This window comes from Pectinophora gossypiella, chromosome 9, assembly GCF_024362695.1.
Source record: "Pectinophora gossypiella chromosome 9, ilPecGoss1.1, whole genome shotgun sequence".
NCBI lineage: Eukaryota > Metazoa > Arthropoda > Insecta > Lepidoptera > Gelechiidae > Pectinophora > Pectinophora gossypiella.
Genome location: NC_065412.1, coordinates 16,323,266 through 16,349,422, shown reverse-complemented (window position 1 = coordinate 16,349,422; position 26,157 = coordinate 16,323,266). Strand labels below are relative to the sequence as shown.

The following is a 26,157-nucleotide window of genomic DNA, read 5'->3' as shown; positions in this document are numbered from 1 at the left end:
TATGTTATGTTAACTCTTACTCTGTATTCGAGTACTATAAAGTACTCTTAACCTAGCCTTTATTTAAACCATCCTGGATTTGATCGCCTAGGCTTTCCTCTTCCGACTCTACTGCTTACACCATCATTTATTATCTCTACATGTCCGCAACCCTTTCTCAATTCTACATCACAACGCCTGTAAAGATAAACAGTTGAACGCGTTCTATTTTATTTTTTTTTTGTCGCCCCAAAAAGAAAGATTTTTCGATAAAATGTTTTGCGAATAATTTTGAACATTTAGAGTAAGGTAATGCAATTAGAGTGGACGCGGCATGTCGGCACAATTACATAGTAATCTGCATGCGAGGGTAACAAATTGAACGCGAAATTAACGTTGTCACAGAGCACGCTACTTGCCGTAATTGAACGTGGTCAGATATTGCGAGATATCTATGATATTTCCTATGGTTTTGGGTTATGTTAGTTACATAATATGTCACATGTATTGTTTCTTTTTTTTTTCAATAAAAATGCAAGATTTGAACTTGCATTTTGTTATGAAAATCTTGATTAATTGAATATATGTATAACAGTTATAGTACCTAGCAGTTTTTTGAGCATCTTCTTTACTTAATTATCTACTCGTGTTCCAGGCAGATTGCGTAGCGAATCTGTTATATATATCATGAATATGTACACAAACTCACTCATTCATTCACAATTATCTTACTTTTGAACTGTCAGGTGATCAATCGAATTTCCTAACAAAACTAGGGATCACAAAGGGTTTTTTGTGATATGTCCCCACTTGGATTCGAAATCGGGATAACCTCCGAATAATCCGGCAAACCACTGGAAGAGCCATGCCAGGGGATTTGGCCTCACAACCCTCACGATAGAAGATCAACGACATGTATCTATGTATCGTTTTCAATCACCAAGCATAACGAAGTAATGAATTGTCAATCAAATATGAACATTGAACATTATATTATTGGACGTGCAGCAGTTCTTGCTAGTGCATATTTAACGGCTCCGTGTAAATGTGAAACTAGTGTTACGTTACATTGTAAAAAGCTTAGGGATTTACGCCTGTGGAAATATAATGCAGCTGTATAAACACTCCCGGCTGGATTAGCAGTCGTTAATAACCACCAATCCGCACTGGGCCCGCGTGATGGTTTAAGGCCCGATCTCCCTATCCATCCATAGGGAAGGCCCGTGCCCCAGCAGTGGGGACGTTAATGGGCCGATGATGATGATGATGATGTATAAACACTAACTTACATAGTTGCGCGACTATCAAGACACCAAGGACGAGGCATGTGCCCCGCACGCCTTATGCCACTCGCCATGCTATGTGAAATACGTGCGAAGCACATGCTTCGGCACGGATACGGGTATGAAGATACATACATACATACATAATAATAATACATACATATAAAAAAAATAAACTCACGCCCGTAATCCCTAATGGGGTGGGCAGAGCCACAAGTAATCAAAGACAACTTGCAGCCACTGTTGATACGAAGTCCAAAGATGGATATGATGAACCTTATGGTGATAAGGGATCAGCCTATCGCCCATAACATTAGTCCATCATGTTAGAGGACACAATCCCTCTGTCGGTTTTTACGACATGCCCGGGAAAAGAAGCAGGGTATGAAGATCATACATAAGATCACTAAATTTTGATTATAAGATTTTTTTATAATAAGATTCCTGTTGACATTCAGAATTTGCCTTTCAACTGTTTTAAGACAGTAGTTAAACAGAAACTTTACAAAAAAGATTATTGCTAGTGATTATTTAGAAGATATGAATGCATGGGATTAACTGTCTGAGAACTAATATTAGGCAGCTAAATTACGCAATTGTATAAAAATATTTTATGTTTATTTTAATTTTTTTAAAGAAGGGCTCCCTAGCCTCCCTGTGCCGAGGTTTTTCTTGCAGCTTCTTTTCCCCGGCTATCTTTTCCCAGGTTGTGAGAAGCTGCAGTAGTTTTAGGCGGATGGGACGTTCGTTATGTAAAAATTGACGATTCAAAGTGTAACTATGTTACCTACTGAATAAAGATATATTTGAATTTGAAGACATAACCTGTAGGGCAAAACATGTGATAAAATTATCGATCGATTCAATACATTTTAGCGAAATCGATAAGTTTGTCTTTTTCCCTAACATGCGTGGCACGTGATTTTGTTCGTATTTCGACAGAACGACATGACTTATTTGGGTTCACTTTTATATTATATATTAGCATAAAATTACAGTGATAAAATTGTATCACGTTGCACATGTTAACCCTATTCGATGTACTCTTTTTTTTTTTTGTCTTTAATTTACTTAAGGATTCGATGTACTCTTGATATTCAGTTAAAGATTGACACTGCGTAACTGGGCACCTTGTAGCGGGTCCGGTGGACCGACGATCTGGTGAAGGTCGCGGGAAGCCGCTGGATGCGGGCAGCGCAGGACCCATCGTCGTGGAGATCCTTGGGGGAGGCCTATGCCCAGTAGTAAGCGTCGTACGGCTTATGATGATGATGAACTGGGCAACCTCGAGCCTGTTGTCTTAAGGGAGATGGAAAACCTCCATTACTTCAGCTCCCAGATTGACAAAAGTTACAGAATTTTCAGTGTGTGACTAATAAGTGTAAACCTACATTCACACCGTTTTCATCTTATTACGTCTTGGCCCAGGAATGTATATCATTTCATAATCATTTCAGTCTCCTTTGTACCGGGTGAGAGCTCTCAGGACTCCCTATTTGTCCGGCCAAGTAGTGAATGTTATACGAGGAAATCTACAGTAAGTCGCGTAAAAAACACATTACTTATGTAGAAGTGCAGTGTCATGAAAGATGTTTCAAAAATATGACCACAAACATAGTACTTTTAAAACCAAAGTCGTCGCATCTTGCAGTCTAATAAGCCGGTCTAAGCTACTTGCAGATTTAATGCAGACTTTTAAACCAACGGGTCGCGAAATTAAAACGACGTTGAAGCCTGGTGCAAGGGAACGAGATCACAAAACTGTGGAAAATTTTTAAAAAACTGCTTCCTCATCGTGAAACTGGAAAGAGAAGTGTAGTGGAGGCGTCAGACAAGTCAATATGAGACATAAATTTATGTCAGTGAGGGTGTAGTAGATTTCTTGGCTGAACTGGAAGTAAAGGGACACACCGGACACTTCATACAAAACACCTCACTTTACACAGATACTACACATTGACGTTATCGTACTCGCGCATCTGTGTGTGTAACGTCTGACGCCCATACGAATGAAGACTAAAGTAAGAGCGAGAGGATGCGAGGTACACCTAGCTCTGCCGCTGGTGGGGAGCGGAGAGTTGCCGTTCTATATGTAGTATTATTCTTATTCTATGGTAAAGCTACCTTGCAAGAAATGTAAGAATGAAGATGACATGCTAATAATAATATGTACCACAAGTGAGAGAGATCAACTAATAGCTCCAAAGAGTAACAAAGATCGGGAAATATTTGTTGTCCTTCTCATACTCTTACTTTAGTTTACTGGACTCAACCTTCCTCAGCCCTTTCACTGTGCCCAACAAACGCACGTGGTTACATGAGTCATGTCAGGGGCCTATGGCGGGGCAGTAATAACCCTGACACCAGGGTTGATGGGGTTGGTATTCCACCTCACAATCAATAGTAACACTATGAGTCATGCCCCTGCTTTGGCAGTTCAAAAACAAGGGAGAAGAATCAAATCAAGAAGAAGACCAAATGGTACATCTTAATCCATCTTAGGGCTCCTATCCGATAATGCATTGAAAGAGTCAGTGACATACATACTCACTTTTTGTTTCTTTACTTTCAGGTAATATTTTAACGCCGCATCCACCAGGTTATAGATTTATGTTATTAATAGTTTTTCATTGATACACTATCGAGGACCGTGATTGCTGGATTGGATCTACTTTAGCGCTCTAATAGTACAGAAGGTTTTCTAAGCGAAGATCAATTTACTTTTAACGCCAGAACTACTTACCTACCTATTTAAATAATGTGAGTTTATAAGTGATCACAAGGTGATTTTTATGATAACTATGTCTTCACTGGGTTTCAAATCCAGAACCTTCGGTTCGTAAGCCTAATGTCTTAACCACTGGACCACATAGGCCGTACCGACCGAATACCGATCTTTGTTTTTTTTTTTTTACTTGTATCATAGAATTTTCTACGTATAGAAGGGACACATGTCGACGATATGAGCTTAGAGTGGCTTTGATGACGTCACTCCTATGTTGGGAATAACTTAATGTTAAGGAGAAAGAGAGCGCGCACGTACTTCTGTCTCGTTCGAACAGGGCAAGGCGGCACACACTGCGGCTGTGATGTGTCAGTTATAGAACGCGATTTTTGTATGGAGTTTCCGAGCTGTGCTTGTACGTAAATACCGAAGCCATACATTCGTCACATCTATACGAGTCAGATATCTGAATTCGAAATAATATATTTCAATCAAAATATTCATTCTGTGTAACTTTGCGCAATTTCAACATTGCAAAAATATATTTATAATAAATGAAGAGCAATATTTCCGTGGCGTCCATTCCAATCGCCGTGTTTACCATGGAAATTACTCGCGTTGGTGACACAATTTTATCACTACCTGCAGTTCGATGTTTATAAAACGAAATACGCGAAGCAAAAATAAGATTTGTATTCACAAGTTCGTCTAATACCTAACAGACGAGACTCGCAGTGTAATTTCGCAAGGGAAAAATGACGCAAACACGTCAGGGGAATGAGAAAAAAATAACGGCAGGGAATATGCAATTATCCCTTTTCATTGGCGAGGAGGCTGCGTTATTAATGCCACGGTCCTGTTGCGAAATAAATCCTTTGGAACCTCATTACCGAGTTTATGATGGCGTCCTTATCTCATTACGTTGACGAAAATGTAAATTGTCGATCCGACATTCGAACGCAGTTATCTAACTCTGAAAAGGTTTTAAAGCTTGAGAGGTCGAAGAACTTTTATAAAAATTGAAATACCTAAAAAACAAAGAAGTTAGTATAAGTGTGAATTTTCCTGTTTTCATGTATCTTTCAATGAGTTGTAATCTTTGGGGTTTACAGTTTAAGACCACCTGACACATTTCCGTTGTTATCAGTAATTTCGTTTATGATTTATTTATTTAGATAGGTATACCTACAGTACACATATAGTAAAGTTATAAAATGCAAGTCTTAAATTAGTTTTTGTATATGTGCTCCAATTACAGGTACACACAGCATTCATAATTATTACAACAAAACGTATATATCTAGGTGTATATAATTATATATAAATAAATATGTCTAAAACTTAAACAGAAATTAACTTTATTCAAAGGTCAAACAAAATACGTAGCCCTTCCTATATTGAAAACATGTATCGATTCTCCACGTACGGTGAATACCGCTCAAAAACTACCCACATTAATATTAATACTGTGGACCCAACACTTATACCTCTGCGACCGACCAACGCACATTTTTTTAATGAATTACTTATTTTTATTCCACTGAAGGGATTTTTTTGCCAGTAAGGATATTTCGTAATAGTGGAGGAGCGTTGGAAGTTAAATTGAGAAAAATTGTCGTCGAGTGTGTCGGGTGAAGAGGCGAGAAAGTCGTATAATGTGGAAGCCACGTAGATCCGACTCACTCGTAAACTCTTTGGATAAAATGAAACCCTACGGTTTGCGGCTCTCAGGGGAGTTAGTGGCTCCACTGAAAGGATTTTAATATTATAAAAGGATATAGTCAAAACATCCGAGAGCGGTATTTTTCCAGGTCGATCGGATTGCTTCGTATTGAAATTCTTCCGCATCGCATACGCTGTCCAAATTCAGTTTTTATCGAATTCACAGAACAGATGAGATCGATTTATGTTCTGTTAATTTGAGTTGGGAGCCATCGGTACGGAAATTCAGGACGGAAGGGGCAAGTCACTGGGTCTGTAACCTGGGACCTGATAGGGGGCAGCAGTAACTGTCAGTACTATTCATAGGCGAAGGACAGTAGTCCTAGTACGGCTTTGAAATAGACTACTCTGGGCGCCAACCCACTCGCTTTACGTCACAGTACTGCGGGCCTACACTGACAAGAGCGTGCGTCTTAAATAATAGAATAGAATATCTGAATCGGCAATGGACTGGTAAACTGTCGCCATACGTTTTGTCATAATAGGTACCTTATGACTCTAATGCCAAGTTGTTTGCTAATCTGGTGGGTAGGTACTTAAGTTTTTTTTTGCTTTGTTTTTGTCCAAATTGTCATAGAATAAGGAATAATATACATGTAGAACGGCACTCCCCGCTCCGACCAGAGGTTACCTCACCAACAAATTTTAATATTTCTTGGTCTTTGTTACTCCTTAGAACTAGTGCATTAGTTATCTCTCTCACTTCCGCTATTATTATTAGCATGTCAACTCCAATCTTATCTTCCGAGGTAGCTTTACCATAGAATAAGGAATAATACTACGTATAGAACGGCAACTCTCCGCTCCCCACCGGCGACTGAGCTAGGTGTACTTCCCCCCCCCCCCCCCCCTGGGTCTTACTTTAGTCTTCAATCATATGGGCATCAGACGTCACAAACACAGAGGCGCGTTTATGTGTAGTGTCTGTGTAAAACGAGGTATTTTGTATGAAGTGTCCGGAATGTGAAATTGTCTAAAATATACTCGTATTTCCTGTCCTGCGGCCAAAATTCTATAATTCACCAGCTGTTACACGTGACTTCATTCGTGTTAAACCCTATTATTAAAACTATAGATTTCCATACAAACTTTCCACTCCTCCTTTTTACCCCTCTTAGGGGTTGGATTTTGTTAAATCCTTAATCAAGTCTTAGTGGAGCATTTACGTACTAATAGAAATCTCCGTGCAAAATTTCAGACTCATTTGTAGCTTCTGAGATTTCGAGATAAGTGAGTGAGTTAGTCAGTGGCCTATCACTTTTATATTATAGAAGATAGAGACTACATCAAACTCAACATTGAATCTTAATTACTCAAGGGCTAGGAAGATTTTTAAGTAAAACATTTCAACAACAGTACGTCGGTAATCGCTACTGACAAGCGAGAGAGGTCTCCCAAATTTAAATGGGGGTTAATGTGCTGCTACTTTAGTTATAATGGCTGGTCCTTTTAGGGGTCTGTCGGGAAAAAGTCCCTAATTCACTGACTCATTTGCCCTATGTCCCTAAAAACGAGTAATTAGGATTTCCCTCGGGCAACCGAAGTGACTAAGCGCGAAATAAAAGCTCTGCCTTTAAATTGGGAATCTCACTTCGGAAACAGTGTGTGTTTGGATTATTAATTAGCTAGAAAAAAACTTAGAAATCTCGTATGGCATTCCTGAGGTGACAGACACTGTGGATTATTAAGTACTTGGCAACTAAATGGCCAATCGTCTGGTACCATGTGTATTATTTTCTAGCTTTAAGCTCGAGACCTTCGAGACCTCAATCATCACCTATTTGTATATTATGTGTTCTCGCAAATAAATTCTTCTTCTATCTGTGGATTGTGAGGTGAATTACCAACCTCATCAACCCGGAGTCTCAAATAAAATCAGATCAATTTATTTAACTGCCTCCGTGGTCCAGTGGTTGAGCGTTGCGCTCACGATCCGGAGGTCCCGGGTTCGATTCCCGGTGGGGACATATCACAAAAATCACTTTGTGATCCCTAGTTTGGTTAGGACATTACAGGCAGATCGCCTGATTGTCCAAAAAGTAAGATGATCCGTGCTCTGGAAGGCACGTTAAGCCGTTGGTCCCGGTTACTATTTACTGATGTAAGTAAGTAGTCGTTACATGAGCCATGTCAGGGGCCTTTGGCTGCTCAATAATAACCCTGACACCAGGGTTGATGAGGTTGGTAATTCACCTCACAACCCACACGATAGAAGAAGAAGTGTGGATCAAATAGAGCGCATCAATAAAGTAAGAAACAGTAACAGGTAGGCTGTTGTTGCGAGTATTTCGTAATAATGTTTGTTCTTACATGAATGGTTTAGCACGCGATTCGTGTGCTTACACTAACCTAGTAAATCGCTAATAATTATGTTATTTGTATTGAGTCAGCATTACAGATTCCGATGTGGTAGTAGTTTTTACAGCAAGTATGGTGCTGATTTCTGTAAATACCATCTAATTTTATTTTAAGTTATACCTGTCATTTTCTTATCCGCTGAAAAAGAAAGGGACGGGTAATCGACAAGCATAAAATTTATGGAACACACGTCAATTTTAAACACAAATCTTAAACAACCGTCTACAATTTTACATTGGCCAATAACCTGACAGGATTAAGTTGACAGCACACGTCAAACGGTTTGCATACCAGCGAGATACCTTATTGATTCGCCCGGGTTATTCATTCATTTACTCATTCTTCCTAAAATTAAGAGCTGTCAATCAACCGTCCCTTTCCTTTTCGGCGGATAAGAAAATGACAGGTATAACTTAAAGTAAAATTAGGAGGTGTCTGCAGGAATCATGGCCAATATGTAATTTAATTTTTGACGTTCAAAAAACGCTGACAAAGTAAGCCAATTTTGAAAAATATATATTTTTGAATTTTTTGAATTTTGACTAAGTACTTCTACTTTTTTAAGACTTTAAGAAGGCTTATTACAATGTTGATGCGTATTTAGTATATGAACTTATAACTTGGAGGAATGCAATTCCGGCTCGACATAGAATTGTATTATTTATAATAAAATTATGATATGTAATCTTGTTTGTGACCATGAAAAGTGATTTATGGAAAGGAATCCATATACCAATCCAGTTCTAATATTCCAATTTATCATTATTAATCTATTTATTTACAAATCGTCTAAACTACAATTAAAACTTAATTAAGTTTTAAGAATATTTTATTTAAAAGTATTTAAATATATTAAATTAAATTTTATATAAAAAAGTAGGAACTTTGATTTGAGTTTGAGTTTGAGCTGGCCTAAATTGGGTATTGAAAACCGAAGAATTGAATTGAAACCGAAGAACCAAAGAATTTGATCGTGATTTTCGAATATTAAATTACTAAAGTCAAGGCTGTATGGTCCTCAGATCTGTGCCTGCCTTATATAAGGCGAATTTAAACAACTACAACATGAGTTTGACTAGTCAATATCACAATCGAACACAGACATATAAAGATACGAGCCGACTAGCCAATTAGTTGGCCCCGGAAACGCGACTAGTCAACCGAATATCCAGTCAATACCGTGTAGGAACATACTTTTTCTGGAATCAAATTATAATTAAATTAATAAAAATAATAATATATAAAAAAATATATTTATGAAGAACTTTATAACTTCACAATATGTACTGTTGGTATACCTATCTAAATAAATAAATAAAATAAAAAGAACATAAAATCAGCAATTATAATTATTATTGTCATTGACAAAATGGTTATAATTTATTTTACTAGTGTTCGTTACTCATGGCAATAAAATATTAACACAATATACAGCACATGTATATTTTATATTAAGCCGTTAATAAATTGATCTGAGAAATAAAAACTCAGTAAATAATATTTAAACAATTTAAATATTGTTTAAATATTATTTACTTACTGAGTTTTTATTTCCAGTATTTTTCTACATTTTGAAGCTAAGTTACCTGCTGCAGCACACATACATACCTGGCGTGTGTTAAACATTTTGTATGTGGTGTGTATTGTTGTTGATTTGTCATGTGACTGTAGACCAAATAATTGTTTTATCTGTCTAGTTATCTGTCTATATATTAACATTTACTTTACATACTTCTTTTGTGTACCACTTCAATTTTTATAATTTTATGTTTTGTTTTGGCTTCACTTTTCTATAGTTCTAAGGTTATAAATTAGGAGTTCCGTAAGAGGTTGGGAGCCTGGTGATCTGTCACATAGGGTCACACCTAGTATCGACACCAGTCTCTCACAAAGGCACTATAGTGTGTATCATTACCTTAGTTTAATTTACATAATTTGTATTACCTTTGTGAAGGGAAAATAAAGATTTTTTTTTTTTATCTATCTAACTTATTCAACGCCGATTAGTCGGCCTAATTACCGGTGCATCTCTAATACAAATCTCTACATATGTAAGTGTTAGGCCCTGCGCAGACGACAGACTATTCGTGACGCACTTTTTAGTCTGTCGTCTGCGCAGGGCCTTTATGTGTTATTATGAAATCCATGAGAGTTCTATTCGGAGAACGACAGACGTAAGTCGTAGAGTCAATACCCTCTAAACTACTAAATTCGACTACGAGTTTGATTTCGTGTTTGGTTCATAGATAATTAACATCACGGGGTTTCCAGGATGTGTGCCCGGTTAATGGCAATATCTTCGCTCCATGTTACATGTCACTTAGACGTAGCTGGCGAAGAGTGGATGTGTAGATTACTATACACCTCTGCGTACCTCTTCGGGGGACTAAAATATATTTCCCTTTAATATCTTCGTCATTAATTTAAGAGCCACGCTCTTGTCGGTGTAACATCCCCTCCCTCCCTCCCCCCTTCTTCTCCAAATTCTTCTTCTTTCTTCTTTTTTTAACCTTCCGTTCCTTTAATATACTAAATCAGAAATCAGAAACATTTATTCAACGTATTTATCAGGGATATAAACTTGTTGAAGGTCAACGTAACATTTTTGAATTTACGTCATTTCGCAAAGTGATATGGCTGAGGAGAAGAAATGACAAGAAACTGCAACAGAACTTATCAACACAACAGTACCTACTTATCGCGAAGCACTGAGAGAGAGTCCTGGAAGAAATGGAGGGAGGCCTTTGCTCAGCAGTGGGACACTTTAGGCTAGATAAGAAGATACTTATCGCGAACCGTTTCTCTTATAACAGCGCGTTCCCAATAAACGCTTAGCTTAGCAAAGAAACAATAAGGAAGCTAATAGAAGTAAATACAGCCGTAAAACAATGTAATAAAACAGACATTTCCTTCACAAAACGTTCCCACGAAATTAATAGACGATTGTTATAGGTTTTGCAAGTGCACCTAGTAATTGGCAGTTGCTTTACACTCGAAAAAAAATACGGAAAATACATAAAAGTATGTAAGTACTTAATGGTGCTAATTCCTGTAAATACCATCTAATTTTATTTTAGGTTATATCTGTCATTTTCTTATCCGCCGAAAAGGAAAGGGACGGGTAATCGACAAGCATAAAATTTATGGAACACACGTCAATTTTAAGCACAAATCTAAAACAACCGTCTAAAAATTCGCCCGGGTTATTCATTTATTTACTCATTCTTCCTAAAATTAAGAGCTGTCAATCATCCGTCCCTTTCCTTTTCGGCGAATAAGAAAATGACAGGTATAACTTAAAGTAAAATTAAGAGATGTCTGCAGGAATCGGGGCCAATGTCAGATAAAAGAATCGATCGACCTAATATCGACTTCTTCTTCTATCGTGTGGGTTGTGAGGTGAATTATCAACCCTGGTGTCAGAGTTACTATTAAGCCGCCAAAGGCCCCTGACATGACTCATATAACGACTACGTACTTACATCAGTAAGTAGTAACCGGGACCAACGGCTTAACGTGCCTTCCGAAGCACGGATCGTCTTACTTTCGGACAATCAGGTGATCAGCCTGTAATGTCCTAACCAAACTAGGGACCACAAAGTAATTTTTGTGATATGTCCCCACCGGGAATCGAACCCGGGACCTCCGGATCGTGAGCTCAACTGGACCACGGAGGTCGTTAATATCGACTGATACACCACTATGCTAATGATTGTCCAACACTAGCTGACGTACTTTGACAGATCTGATTCTTACCGCACATTGAGACTTGTAAAAAGTTACCCTATTGAAATAATATATGTACTTATAATCACTTATTGTACAGAAGGTCGTTCTGTTTTATACTACTTATGAGTAAGAAAATTGAAGACAGTGAAAAGAAAAAATCCCGCGATGTTGTTTTTTTTTTTTTTTTGACGTGACTTATTGTAGATTTGCCGCAGATAGCATTAACTACTTGGCCGGAAGTGAATTACGATGAGTTTGCGTTAGTTATATTAGTAGGTTTATTGCTATGTCCACTTTAGGACTCTGTCGCACTAACATATTTGATATTTAGTGAGACTTACAGTTCAATTTGTCAAAAAAGTTAATGTGACATGGTACCAAAGTGTATACATATTAATGCTCGTGACCGTACAAGTAAGGATAACAGAAGTACAAGTAAATAAGATGTTATAATTATTTTAAGAAAAATAGAATAGTATCAACTGAATTTGACTATATTCCTAATATTTATGTTCCAAATTCAAATTTTGTTTTTTTTTCGACTTTAAATTCATATTTGGATCATAATATATAAATTGATATCACGGGCTTTCCAGGATTTGTGTCTAGTTTATGGCAATAATCTCGCCTCCAATTACATGGGACTTAAACAAAGCTGGCAGGGAGTATGTACATACTTTTTATCATCACTAATTTAAGAGCTACGTTCTTGTTGGTGTAGCATGCTCCATGCTACTTTTTTAGGGAAAAAAGGGCAGTGGTTTCCCTCTTACCTTCCGCCCCTCGTACACTGTCTGGTGCGTGTGGGATGGCGCCCAGAGTAGTCTATTCCAAAGCCGTACTGGGAGTCCTTACCTCCGCCAGGATCTGTTACTGCTGCCCTCTGTCAGGTTCCAGGTTACAGTCCCTGTGACTTGCTCCTTCCCTCCTGTATTACCAAACTGACATATTATATACATACTTATACTATAATAGCTGAGACTTCGTAGGAAAAACTCCACCATCCAGAACTAATTTGGGTCAATATGCTGCTATTTCCAGACTGTGTAGATTGTATAATATTCGCACATCTAGTTCTTTAAGGTCATAAATGTAGTTTTTTAAATTTTACAGTAGAGCGCTTTAACGATTTTGTTTTGCCATATCAACGTTAATTACTAAGTTAAATCAATTTCAGATTTTTTGACATGTATGACTTTTAAGAACTAGATGTGCGAATTATGTTGGCCAAATATCATGATCTTGATATGACCTTAAATGCATATAAAAAAATTGCACTGGCTGCTTTTATATTTATTTATCATATATATATATATACATACATTTATTTTTATATATTTTTAATATACTTAGTTTGTATCTTGTTTTTGTTGCTCACTTGATTGTGCATGTGACTTCTTTCAATTGAGCTAACTCTTAATCTTTTTTATTGTTTGTAACTTTGCATGTGCGAAGCTTAATGAGCTTGTAAGTTGTCCATAATAAATAAGATAATGAACATAGTATGGCAAAAGTAAATGCAATAATAATATATGTGTTGCAATATTATACCAGTCCAAAATAAACAACAAACCAATTATAAAAGTTGTATTAGGTAGTTACACCACAGAGAATATTAGTTTCCAAATTAACTAATTTGCTGATGCAATTCTAGTTTGAAACCAGAGCATCACAAATAGTTACTTAATGTTGTTCTTGTAATCAAACTAATACAAACACTAACAAATAATACGTGTGGTAAGTAAACATATATACATACACTCACGCCTATTTCCCACCGGGGTAAGCAGAGACTATAGAATTCCATTTGCTTCGATCCTGACACACTTCTCTTGCTTCCTCCACGTTCATCAACCACTTCGTACACGCACGCCGGTTCAGAAATCGTAGATCGTGTGGTAAGTATACACTTACCACAAAAAAAAAGTTTACTACTTAGCTTTTACCTGCGATTTCGTTCGCGTGAAACCTTGTCATACAAGTTTCATACAAACTTTGCCATCCCCTTTTACACCCTTAACGAGTGAACTTCGCAATATCCCCCTTCGGCCAAGTAGTTAATTCCGGCCAAGTAGTTAATTCCGGCCAAGTAGTTAATTCCAGCCAAGTAATTAACTCCGGCCAAGTAGTTAATTCCGGCCAAGTAGTTAATTCCAGCCAAGCAATTAACTCCGGCCAAGTAGTTAATTCCGGCCAAGTAGATTTTTTTTTATTATTTATTTGGTTTACTAACAATCACTTACATTAGTACATTGTAATAAGTAACACATTTGCAACTTATAAACTAAATGTAGTGACTAATTATAAGTAAACACAGCATGCATTGATATAAAAAAGAAAGTGGGTACCTTTAGACAAAACTGTTGTTTAAAAGTTAAAAAATATTACTATTACTAACAATAAGTGAGTAGATTTATTTAAAACAGATATTATCAATAGTGGTTTTACGGAAGCCATGAAGTGAGTCAGCATTGAGGTCTAAAACTTTGCTATAGTGGTTCAAGAGCTTGCATAGTCTGGGAACAGGTGAGCTAGTACCTAGAACAGTTCTGCGAAGAGGTGGACGCAACGGTGTGATCGAATAGCGCGGATAACGAGCTGGAGCCCTCAGTTGGAAACGACTCAATAGTCCGGGACTCAGTAGTTAATGCCATCTGCGGCAAATCTACAATAAGTGACGTCAAAAAAAAAGCAATATCCCGTGTTAGGGATTTTGAAGTCTTAACTATTGTCATTAAAGTAACCTCCATGCAAAATTTGAGACTACTTACTGAGATTTCGTATTGACTGAATGACTCGGTGACCTTTCGTTTTTAATAATATATAAATATATTATTTATGTCTCATGTCTGTAGAAACGGAAAGTCTGTACAGTAATTAAATAATTAAATAAGGGCACATGCGGCAGTCGACCATAATTAAAAAAGTCACTGTAATTAAAAGTGGTTCCAGCACATTAATACAATTTCACAATTACTTTTACTTGACAATGATTTTCTTGAAACGTTTTCTGTTTAATTTTACAATAAAGGCGCCTTTCCCTGTAATATTAGCAAGTCTTACTAAATATTTAATAGACTTTAAAAGTAATAGACCGTGACAAACGGCCCAAAATATTTTAAAACGTCACAGAAATTTACATAACAAAGAGCCTGCTTTCCCACAATACAATCAGCTCACAAACCTTTTCTAAATTTATGCAATTACTTAAGTCATGCCGTGTCTATCACCATACTTTAGTCCATAATTTTGTGGCCGTATCGTATAATTTACATCTCTGTAATGCAAAACAACTTATCGTGGTTTAATTTATATTTATTATTTTCCTAAATCGTCTTGAAAATAGTGTTAATAATAACTATTTCTGTCTTCTTCTTCTATCGTGTGGATTGTGAGGTGAATTACCAACCCCATCAACCCTTGTGTCAGGGTTATTACTGAGCCGCCATAGGCCCCTGACATGACTCATGTAACGACTACGTACTTACATCAGTAAGTAATAACCGGGACCAACGGCTTAACGTGCCTTCCGAAGCACGGATCTTTTTACTTTTTGGACAATCAGGTGACCAGCCTGTAATGTCCTAACCAAACTAGGGATCACAAAGTGATTTTTGTGATTTGTCCCCACCGTCGAACCCTACCACTATTTCTGTAAATTCATATTTATAGTAAGTATTCAAACTCTACATTAGTATGTAGGTGTGGTAGTCCACACCCCAGAAAGTCCATACAAAAATCACATTCCTACCATATGTCGTCTTACCGCATAAGTGCGAGAAAGACAAATATATGGTCCGCACGCGCTCCCCCTTAGTCCTTAGCGGCTTACGACCATTTAGGCTAAAGTAAGACCCAGAGGGGGTGAGGTAAATCTAGCTCGGTGCCTGATATAAATAGGTGCGGGGCGGAGTTACCGTTCTAATACATATTATTTCTTATTCTATGACACTTCTGAATTTGAAATAGCTCGTACCAATTGCAATAAAATTACTATTTGTGAACCTTATACCTGTCACATTTTATACCTCATTCCAATGGAGCATCATCACTGGGACATGACTGACTGTAAGTACAGTCAGTGATGTCCCAGTGGGAACGCACAAGCCCTTGTAGTTTTTTTTTTTTTGACGTCACTTGCCGCAGATGGCTTTAACTACTTGGCCGAACAAAATGCCCTTGTAGTCTAAGGTCCCATTCTGGTCCTGTTTTCTGATATTTTTTTAAAAAACGTCTAGAGCCCTGTGCCGAGGTTTTTCTTGCAGCTTCTTATCCACAGCTATACAAGTTGTGAAAGCAAAAGTAGTTTTAGACGAATGAGACGTTCGTTATGTAAAAAATGACGACTCAAAGTGAACTTACTGAATAAAGAAATTCGAAATTTGAATTTGATTAATGAATGGATCATAAAAAATGGTTATCGGTGACGGAAAATATTGAAAGAAAATGTATACCCGCGAAACATATTTTCTTGAGTCTGATTCGACAAAAGTTTATTGGCAACGCACACCATGCGGTCAAAGACAATTATGCGGTTTACAAAAACACAACGCCTTTTTTTAAATTTTCTATGAAATCTAGTTCAATGTCACCCCATAAAAGAAACTTTTGTCGAATAGACGGAGCGTCGTGTGACGAGCATGAAAACCGAATTTGATCATTACATCTGTCGACGATAGGGTTTAATGAGAGTAGAATATGGTAGTTTCCAACCAGTAAAATCAGTTACTTTTTACAAAACGTCAAAACACAAAATTACTATGGAATTTGTAAAAAAAAAACAGCAACTTGTGACGTCATAGAAAAACGTGACAAAGTGTCGCACTTATTATTACATTTTTCTTTATTAAAATTCATGAATAAGTTAAATAGAAAATAGAAAACGTTTTTTGTCAACTTTAGATCTGTCTTTATTTAGTAAATAGAATTTCATAATTTATCTTTGACCTAGGTAACTACCCAATTATGCCATACTGTTAAAAAGCTGGCAATTTATATACAAAATAACATCTATCAGATAGTGGAAACTTTACAAGGAAATATTTTGGAGAGCAAATGGAATTCAAAGGTTGCCTGGAAGAAATTGCTGCATGAGCAATAAGGCCGCCTGTTGTGCTTTTCTGTATATATGCTGTCCTTATCTCTGTATTTTGTGTCCATTGTGCTCAATAAAGTATTTTATCTATCTATCTATCTATCTATCTAATTCCTTAGTCTCTGCTTACCCCAATGGGAAATAGGCGTGATTTTATGTATGTGTCATTTGAAAGTGATTTTAGCGTCTCTCCTTTCGACGCCTGAATGGGTAGGGTGATTCGTTGAATCTAATCTTCCATTTTATTGTTACTAAGTCAAGATAAAATAAAGAAATTCATTGATGACAAATGTGTGCCAAACCGGTTTGTCGATATCCGCGTGTGACTAGCACAGCCAGCATGGTGACCCGATGACGTCATCAGCGCAGGCGCGGGGGAAAGTTCCACATTCCTTCGCCCAATGCCCGACCGCCCATATTACATTATAGTACTCTATTCTTCTCCGATATACTCTTACATTTTTACTATTGAACGTATGACGCAACACTTAGGTAGGTACATCACAAAAGTCACAGCGCATAAAAAGAATGGTACTCGTAAAAGTTTTATAACTTCAAAATAATATAATAATAATTTATGACAACATTTGAATGAAGAATTAAATTACAATAAATAGAAATTCGTTTATCATAACATGAATATTTGTACAATTTGTATAACTATACATAAATTAGATTTACCTCCAGTTGGGCAAGTGAGCTATGCTAATTAATAATACCATTATGGAAACCTGTTCAAGTGAACCTTGATCAGGTTTGACGATCTTTCTCTGGAAATTTTTCATGTTTTTAAACATGGAGGCGTACTTAATATTTCTTTTCTGAGTTTAGCTTTTCCATTAAAGGACTTTAAAATAATACGCAATATTTATTTAGGTATCTCGCACGGAACCCTGAAATTTCCACGGAATTTCCCGATCCAAAGTTAATGCATTCTGTTTAAACAATCAAATATAATCTTCATTCTTTTTTCTCATTCATGCGCAAATCCACTTATTTTTCGTATAATTAGACGACACTCAATTAATAACAGGCATGAAAAGTCCTATGATCTTAAATATTTGAATTTGTTTTATAGAATTCAGGAATTTCAAAACAGTTATGTTCGAATTATGAAAGCTTCTAAGGAAGCTGAAGGTATTCCAAAGGTGTGCCTTTGGTTTGCGTGTGCCGTTGCGACTGTAGTTTGTATGTTGGACGCGTCGTATGCGCATGTAGAGTTGTATACGGATAACAGTAATTGTCGATGTGCGCGTGGAGCCGCGCAGCGTCGGTGTTCATAAGAAGGTTTATTTATTACCTGAATTTTGGGCGATACCAATAATAGTGTCCATCTTGGAACGAATTCTGACCCTACATTTTCTTGTACGACAATAAATCTAAATCTATTTCGTTCTCTAATCAGTAAGTATCTAGCTATATTTTCCTCAAACTATATTATTTTTATTTTACACTCGCAATATATAATAATTACAACATATACATAGTTGATTGCTGACAATACTGACTTACTTTAACAAACTAATCAACACAATCGTTTTCAATACATCTGCTTTTTAATAATTAAAGCACATAATAACGGGTTCCTACCGCGTTTAAATGGGGATATGAGACTCCCGATAATAACTTAAATTCTTACATCATTATAATTTCACATATGGCAAATAAGATAATAAAAATGACTGTAAGAAAAACATCGGCACAGGGCCCAAGATGTTCTTAAAAAATAAATTCTGAAAAAGATCTGCTTGCTTGCTGATTCTGCTTGCATAGGTTTTTTTCGCGATCTGTTCGATCATTGTGTTCATGTACTTAACTCAGGTTTAATCTTGATAGACATAAATTCTATCCAGCCTTTGGATAAAATTATAATAAATTAACAGAAGTTATCTTTTTAATCAATCAAAATAGTAGGGATTTAGATTGTGACAGAAACCAAAGTTACCAGATGACGTAGGTCTTTCAACGTTTATTTTAAATTTAAAAAAAAACACCACGAGTCTCTAACCCACCCGCTGCCCCGTTCCGCACGCACACACCTCCACGCTTGCCTGTGTGCCGACACCGTAGTCTCATTCTTACCTGCGCGAGCGCCGCCGCGAAGAAAGCCTCAGTCTCAGTGCTGACCTGGCGGCCGAAACGCCCGCATCGGCGCCGACATGTGGTTACTGTGACTTTAGTGTAGTGTAGTGTTAGCAGAGTGTATTATTAACCCTTAAGTGTTTGACAGGATTTTACTTGGACCTTTCACGCTTCGCGGCGTCCACAAGGTATTTTTTTTTTAATATTTTTGTCATGTGAAAGTAGGTACAGGTCGTTAAGGAGTCAACTGACATACTTTTGCCCAGGTGTGGTGCAGGTGGGCGCGTCTTACGTGTCCGACCAAAATTCTTGAGTCGGAGAGCGGTCCAACAACTTTCTTCCGTCAACGTTTTCGTTGATCGTATCTAGCGATGTCACTCGGCGTCTTTCATCGTCTTTATTACTTGTACAAGCGTTTTTATTCGTTCATAAACTTTTCCATACAAAAAAATATGTAGTAATGTAAACAGGTCCAAAGGCAAATTTCGTTATTATCTTAACTTACTTGGCTTTTAAAAAACAAACTTGGTCTATCGTATTTTTATACATATTCAAGCCTTGAATATAAAAAAATCAGTATCAGTTTTTTATATTTATAATTATCGTCTTACTTTACGCATCTTTAAGCCTTAAAATACTTCTTAATATACAATATGTTTGCCCCTAACAAGTATATGCAGCGAGTATTAACTGCGTCAGTATGTAAGACATCAACGCGCGCGGGCGCCGGTATATTTATCAAAGTTCACTGACACACTCGCTGTTTGTAGACCGTGCAGTTTTCTCATTTCCCGGTGCTTCATGGGTGATATATTTACCGTGCTATGGTTTAAACTTAATAATCATACACTTAATACTGGTAGTTTCAAGAACGATTATATATTTCATAGAAAGACAACTCTGGGAGTTTTGATGACTTTATGTAATATAAGTGGCAGTTGCAAGATCCGTTTAAACCACTCTTTTACTCACTATTTCTGTAATAATTTAGAAGATTAAAGCTGAGAACATCCTATTCAAAAATTAAAAAAAAAACACAACTTCCGCGTCGAACGCGCGGTTTATAAATCTCTAAGTACTTAATACAGAACAGATAAGGTCGATATTTTGTCGTATTAATTTTAAAATTTGTAATGACGTCATCAGAAAAATTAAGCGTGATGCCACTGGATGACATCCGAATTTTTAAATTAAGAAAACAAAACACTACTTTCTCTCTACTGTGATACGTAGTGAATATAATATATAATTCCATGCAAAACTAAAAAAGTTCAGGTTTAGAAAGCAGTCTTAACTCTACATTTCATAGATATCGAGTGATATATACTTTAATGTACAATAAATTTCATGAATCTACATCTGAGTACAACTTTAAAACTCACTCATAACTAGTGTTGTACCGTTCCCGGGAATGGTTCCCGGGTTCCCACTTTAGCAGTAAAAAGGTGCAAATAGAGCTTTACTACCTACCCTTTAGGCAGATACGACCAGAGTACAAGAAAGTACAATTTGAAAAAAAAAGCACCGGTGTCCTTATTATTAAAGAGTTTTTACAACGAGAACACTCGTACTTTGGGAATATTCCTTGGCACGGCACATCGTGCTCATAAATTTTGCATCCTTAAAAGTGTTCACACACCCAAACACGACTCCGCAATTTCAATCTCATGAAAACACCGCGTCAGTAAAATCAACTTGGTAACCAAGAAAACTCCCTACTAAAGGATCTTTTCAAGAATATTGCTACTTATTAATATAGGAAGACAGAGTAAAGGAGGACACGGCTGAGACCGGTCCCTCCCTCCCTCTTGTACCTCTCCGTCCCTCCTCAACCCGCATCGCTGCGCCCGCGCCGCCTCACTGCATCCTTATATCTTCATTCCGTTGGGGATCCCACTCGTGATTTGATTACTAAAATAACATGATAATAATGATTATACTTTACATCTGTCTCTATAGTTTCTTTATTCTGATTAGCTTCACTTTCTAGACTTGTCTAGAATGAAGTGAGTTTGGAATGGTAGTAGATTAGTAGCTGGATATACCTACAATATAAAATACCCCCTCCGGTTGATTGAGGGGAGGCCTGTGCCCAGCAGTGGGACGTATATAGGCTATTTATATATACCTACAATATATTGATTGAGGTTTACGCGGTTGTTATCATAATCTAAACACAAAAGCGGTAAAGCGGTAAGAACCCGATATTATGTGTTTTAACCCTTTCACGGACAGAGATCATGGGTCATTGATGGTTCATAATAGGTAATATCTTGGGATCGGAACGTCATTAGACGTTCTGTCCTTGAAGGTGTTTATTATGTTAATAACCACGTAAACCCCAAACAATGAAAAAGAATGAAAATCAGGGATATGAGACTCACATAAGGAAGTCGTTTAAAAGGAGTGGGTGGTAGTCAAATTCCAAGTAAAAAATAAAAATAACTTCTAGGTAATGATTTATATTTAACTTAATAATATTCAATATTTTACTTTTTAAAATTATCATTGCCATTTTACCACAAGGCTTAACTCACTTTGGAGGCTCAACCTTTCCTCTACTTATAAATTCTCAGAAAAAAATCAAGATTATTTAACCTTACAGTCTTGTGGTTTGTCCAATATCATACCCCACATTCAGTTCGACAGTCGTTAGTTTCATTCTACTAATATTTTAAAACGCAGCGTTCGCATTTGCATATTAATAATTTTCTAGATCGTAAACTTGGATATGCGAAGCGTTCGACGCAAGCGCACTCAAGTGAATACTCTTGTTGATCGCCGCGGTAATTGATCGATAGCATATGGTCATAGTATAATCTATCTTTTGTAGTTTTTCGAAGTTGTAGTTAGCATTTATTTTCTACGTAAATTATGGTACCGTTTGAGTACTTCAAATGACAGTGGCTGTATCTTCAGTGGAATTCTCTGCCGTCTTCTGTATTTCCGGATGCATACTTATAACCCGGGTGCTTTCAAGGTCAGAGTGAACAGGCACCTTCTGGGCGAGCTCCATCTCAGGCGTCGTAAATGCCTTCGGGCAAGTCTGAGGCCAAGAGCAAACCCATCATAGGTAAAAAAAAATTTGACTCTACCCACTCTTATAGCGATTCAAAAAAATTCAAAAATATTTTTCAAAATTGGCTTACAAAGTTAGCGCTTTTTGATCGTCAAAAAAATTAAATTACATATTATGTAACTAGCTGTAAAACTACTACCACATCGGAATCTGTAACGCTGACGGAAAGACGTGGCCAGAAAACCTCCCAGCACAGGGCCCTAGTCCTACTGTTTCATGTTTTCCTTTCTTTTCTTAGCGTGAGTCAACAGTCACAGTCATTGAACATAACAAAGCATCGGAAGGTACGGAGAGGTTTCTGTAATCCCACTCCTTGCCAGCTATATTTAAGTCCCCTGTACCATGGGATGTCGATATTCACATCAGTCTAATGATAAAAACAAGTCTGTATTAATCCCGACGTCGCTGTGCAACCTTGAAATGGAACAGCTTGTATATTATGCACATAGAAACTTGGAATGCACTTAGAATCTGACTAAGAACATGTCTTGATCGTGACAACAAGTTATCCCATATCTATGCAGTAGATAAAAATATTCTCGCTAATAACTAGTGATGGCCGGGTATTCCAAAAATTAGAATCGATTTAGTGATGATATTAGAAATATCACTCGTCACTCGAATGATAATTCGATATTTCATTAATAATAAAATTCATTTAAACAAGCCATGAGCCATGTCAGGGGCCTTTGGCGGCTCAAAAATAACCCTGACACCAGGTTTCATGAAGTTGGTAATTCATCTCAAAACCCACACGATAGAAGAAGATTTAAACAAAAACATAAAATCAATCATGCATTTTTTACTTAAAGAACGCAACAGCAGGTTGATTCGGCAGCACGATATAAGTATGTTTTCTCATTATTTGTAAGACCGCCGACCCCATTAGACGTCACAGGCTTGAAGTTATGTAAGTGTAATAAATAGGATAAAATACAAATTCATCATATAAATACAACATAATAATATAGCTACTAATACATCAACAATTTCTTTACAAAGCCACGTCCGGTTTTTTTTTTAAATCCGTAGCACAGAGTAAGAATAATAAGACAGTTATCCGGATAACTTCGACTGAAATAACAATGACTTGTAGGCCTTACGGAATTCAAACATAGAATTCCAAGAATGTCAATGACAAAATACTTGTTTTAAAAAGAAATTTCTTTAAATAAAGTACGGTGTAAAAAGTTCTTGTCTGTTTTCCTTTCTCAAACGTACTGCCAAATGTGGTGAAAGTGTTTGCATTACCTGTACTATTAGGCGCAATATTCATATTTAACTAGCTATTGACCCATGGAAAGCTGCACAGTGCCATCATTGTGCCATTGTAGTTATAAAATCGACGAATTTGTAAGGAACTCGATAGTTTGGGCAGGCCGCTATGAGAATCCAATGATTTGAGAAATACTGGGCGTTTTGCGATTTTGTTATTATGTCCGGATTGAGATATGTGTAATGTAATGTAGTATAACAGAAGCAGATACTTTCAAGATAATTATTCAAAATATTAACGTTTCCTAAAGTACATATACAAATACAATCTTAAGAATGGAGAATGCTACACAGACAAGAGCGTGACTCTTAAACTAAAGATGACATATAAACCCAAAGTCAGTGGAATCCTGCAACAATGTAAGTACCTACTTTATAGGCCAAACGGGGCCATTTTTTAATGTAAGTATTTTTCATCGTATCACTAATTTAGGAGCCACGCTCTTGTCGGCGTAGCATTCAAATCATTCATCAGTCATTGTAAATATTGTTAGAACGACGGAAATTCAAGTAACTTCGATTTTAATAAAATAGGTGGCATTGAAAAATCGGCGAGGACAAGGCAAGATTTCTATTGAGCCTTTTTTTCTAATCGGAACTAAAGCAAAGAGTATAGTTATTTACAGTTACAATACAATACAAGTACACAGGTAATATGCCAATCTATCACGTAGGAAGGAAATAAATATATTATTTACTGTTGGCAACACCAAAGTCTTCATTATAAATTTTACTGTAATACATATTTTGCTATGGCAATATTACGGGACATTACGCCACGGACTTTGCCGACGAGACACGTTTTCTTTTATCTCGCTACTTATGTAAATATTTCCTAGTTTTTTAATATAATACAGTCCACCTTAACATCTCGAAGGATTTATTTACCGGAGCAACCATCGCCTCCAACATGTACTTCAAACCAATAAAGGGTCAAGTTAGTCATAAGCACGTTGCAAAGTTGTAATGCTATAAAGTTATTGTATTAGACGTAAACTAATATTTCGTCCCCTAATTCCACATGCCACAGGTATAAAGTTTAATATTCTAAAATTTAATCCCCGAATAGTGCAACAACAATGTAGAGCAATTTATAACATAATTGGTTTACAAGTTCGGACAGGGAAATCGTGATTCATTGCGAATGCAACCAAAGTTTAATCAATTTTCAAAGTCACGTAATCTGCTTTACATTTTCCTATAGAATTTCAGAGATTTCCTATGAAAATTTTATAATTAATTAGCCATAACCATAATTACATTCAAGCTTAGAAAGTAATTAATTAGAATGTGTTTTTAGAGTTAATATCAAGTCATCTAGATAGCACATATTGCTATCGTCTACATTAAAGACTTTATCGCAAAATGACTAGATACCTAAATAGATAAATACACACATAGACAAATGTCTAGTTTATGTTTGTTTCGTTTAACAAGCTTTTTGCACTTCACTATTGTATAATCTAGTTAATAAAGTGTAGTCATTTTGCGACGGTATCTAGATGAACTGATATCTAGTCATTTTGCGATAATGGTATAGTAGGCATAGTGTTATCTATAGAACCTGAGATCGACCCTTTTAGGACCGTAATAAGGGATTGACGGTCGGAAGATATACAGGGTGTTAGTGACATCGTAACGAATACTCAGGGGGATGATTCAGGCCATGATTCTGAGTTAATATCAAGTGGAATTTTTCGTCGCAAAATTCATGATTTTTTTTTAGTTTTTTTTTTCAATTCTATACTTTTGCGATGAAAAATTCCACTTGATATTAACTCAGAATAATCAGCTGAATCATCCCCCTCAATATTCGTTACAATGTCAATTACACCCCACACAACTACATACGGTAGCCATACAAGTAGGTATGGGTGTTAGTGACACCGTAACGAATACTGAGGAGGATGGTTCAGACCATGATTCTGAGTTGATATCAAGTGGAATTTTCAGTCTGCATATTCCTGAAAATTTTTGTGTTTTTTTTAATTATTTTCAATTCCATACTTTTGCGACGGAAAATTCCACTTGATATCATCTCAGAATCATGGCCTCAATCACCCCTCAAAGTTTTCGTTACGATGTCACTAACACCCTGTATAGTAGACGTTGACCATACACGAAAGGTGGTAGGTACCCAACAAATTGTCACCGTTCCAACGGTCCATTTCTTCTAGCTCAAGCTTGTTACAGTTCTCTGAACTCACTTTTTAGAATTCGTCAATCGAGTTTTTTTCTATTTGCAACTATTTTTTTCCATGTGAAAAAACATGAAAAACCAGTAAAAAATTGGTTTGCATCGATTGCTTACGAGATCGACAAGTTATTTTAAACATTCCCACGGAATCAAAACTAAAATAATTTGATTTTATAATACCTGCTATTACTTAAAAAAAAGCTTAAAGGTTCTTATATAAAATCAGTTCAACGAGACATTAACCTCGGTGGCATGGGTAACGTGTCACACGCAACGCGACAAGTGTCATCGCGGGCTTCGACGAATTGACGTGAGCGCGAGACGTTTATCTACATATGTGTCGATGGAAGCCCGCGTGCTCGGCGAAGTAGTTAATACCATATGCCGGAAATCTAAAGTCCTTTTGAGGTTCGGAATCCTAAAAAGAAAGCTCGCGTTTTTTGTTGCTTTTACGTAGATCAGATTAAAGAAATATTTATTCTCAAAAGAAATTTACATTTAACTTCATGAGAACATTGTAATAGGCTACTTGACAATGTGAAACGAGATACAAAAACGCCAAAAAGAAAATTTTTGTATGGAACTTGTATGAATTCAGAGTAATTAGTGTAAAATACATAGTCAAAAGAAGAA

General features: G+C 36.7%; 1 protein-coding gene across 1 annotated transcript in view; it reads left to right on the top strand.

Moving 5' to 3' along the window:
* Positions 1-19,018: 19,018 nt before the first annotated feature.
* Positions 19,019-26,157, top strand: part of LOC126369595 (sushi, von Willebrand factor type A, EGF and pentraxin domain-containing protein 1) — a 129,074-nt gene continuing 121,935 nt past the window's right edge. Inside the window, exon 1 of the mRNA XM_050014081.1 lies at positions 19,019-19,161. The gene's annotated coding sequence lies outside the window, so the exon portion shown is untranslated. The remainder of the gene's footprint in view (positions 19,162-26,157) is intronic.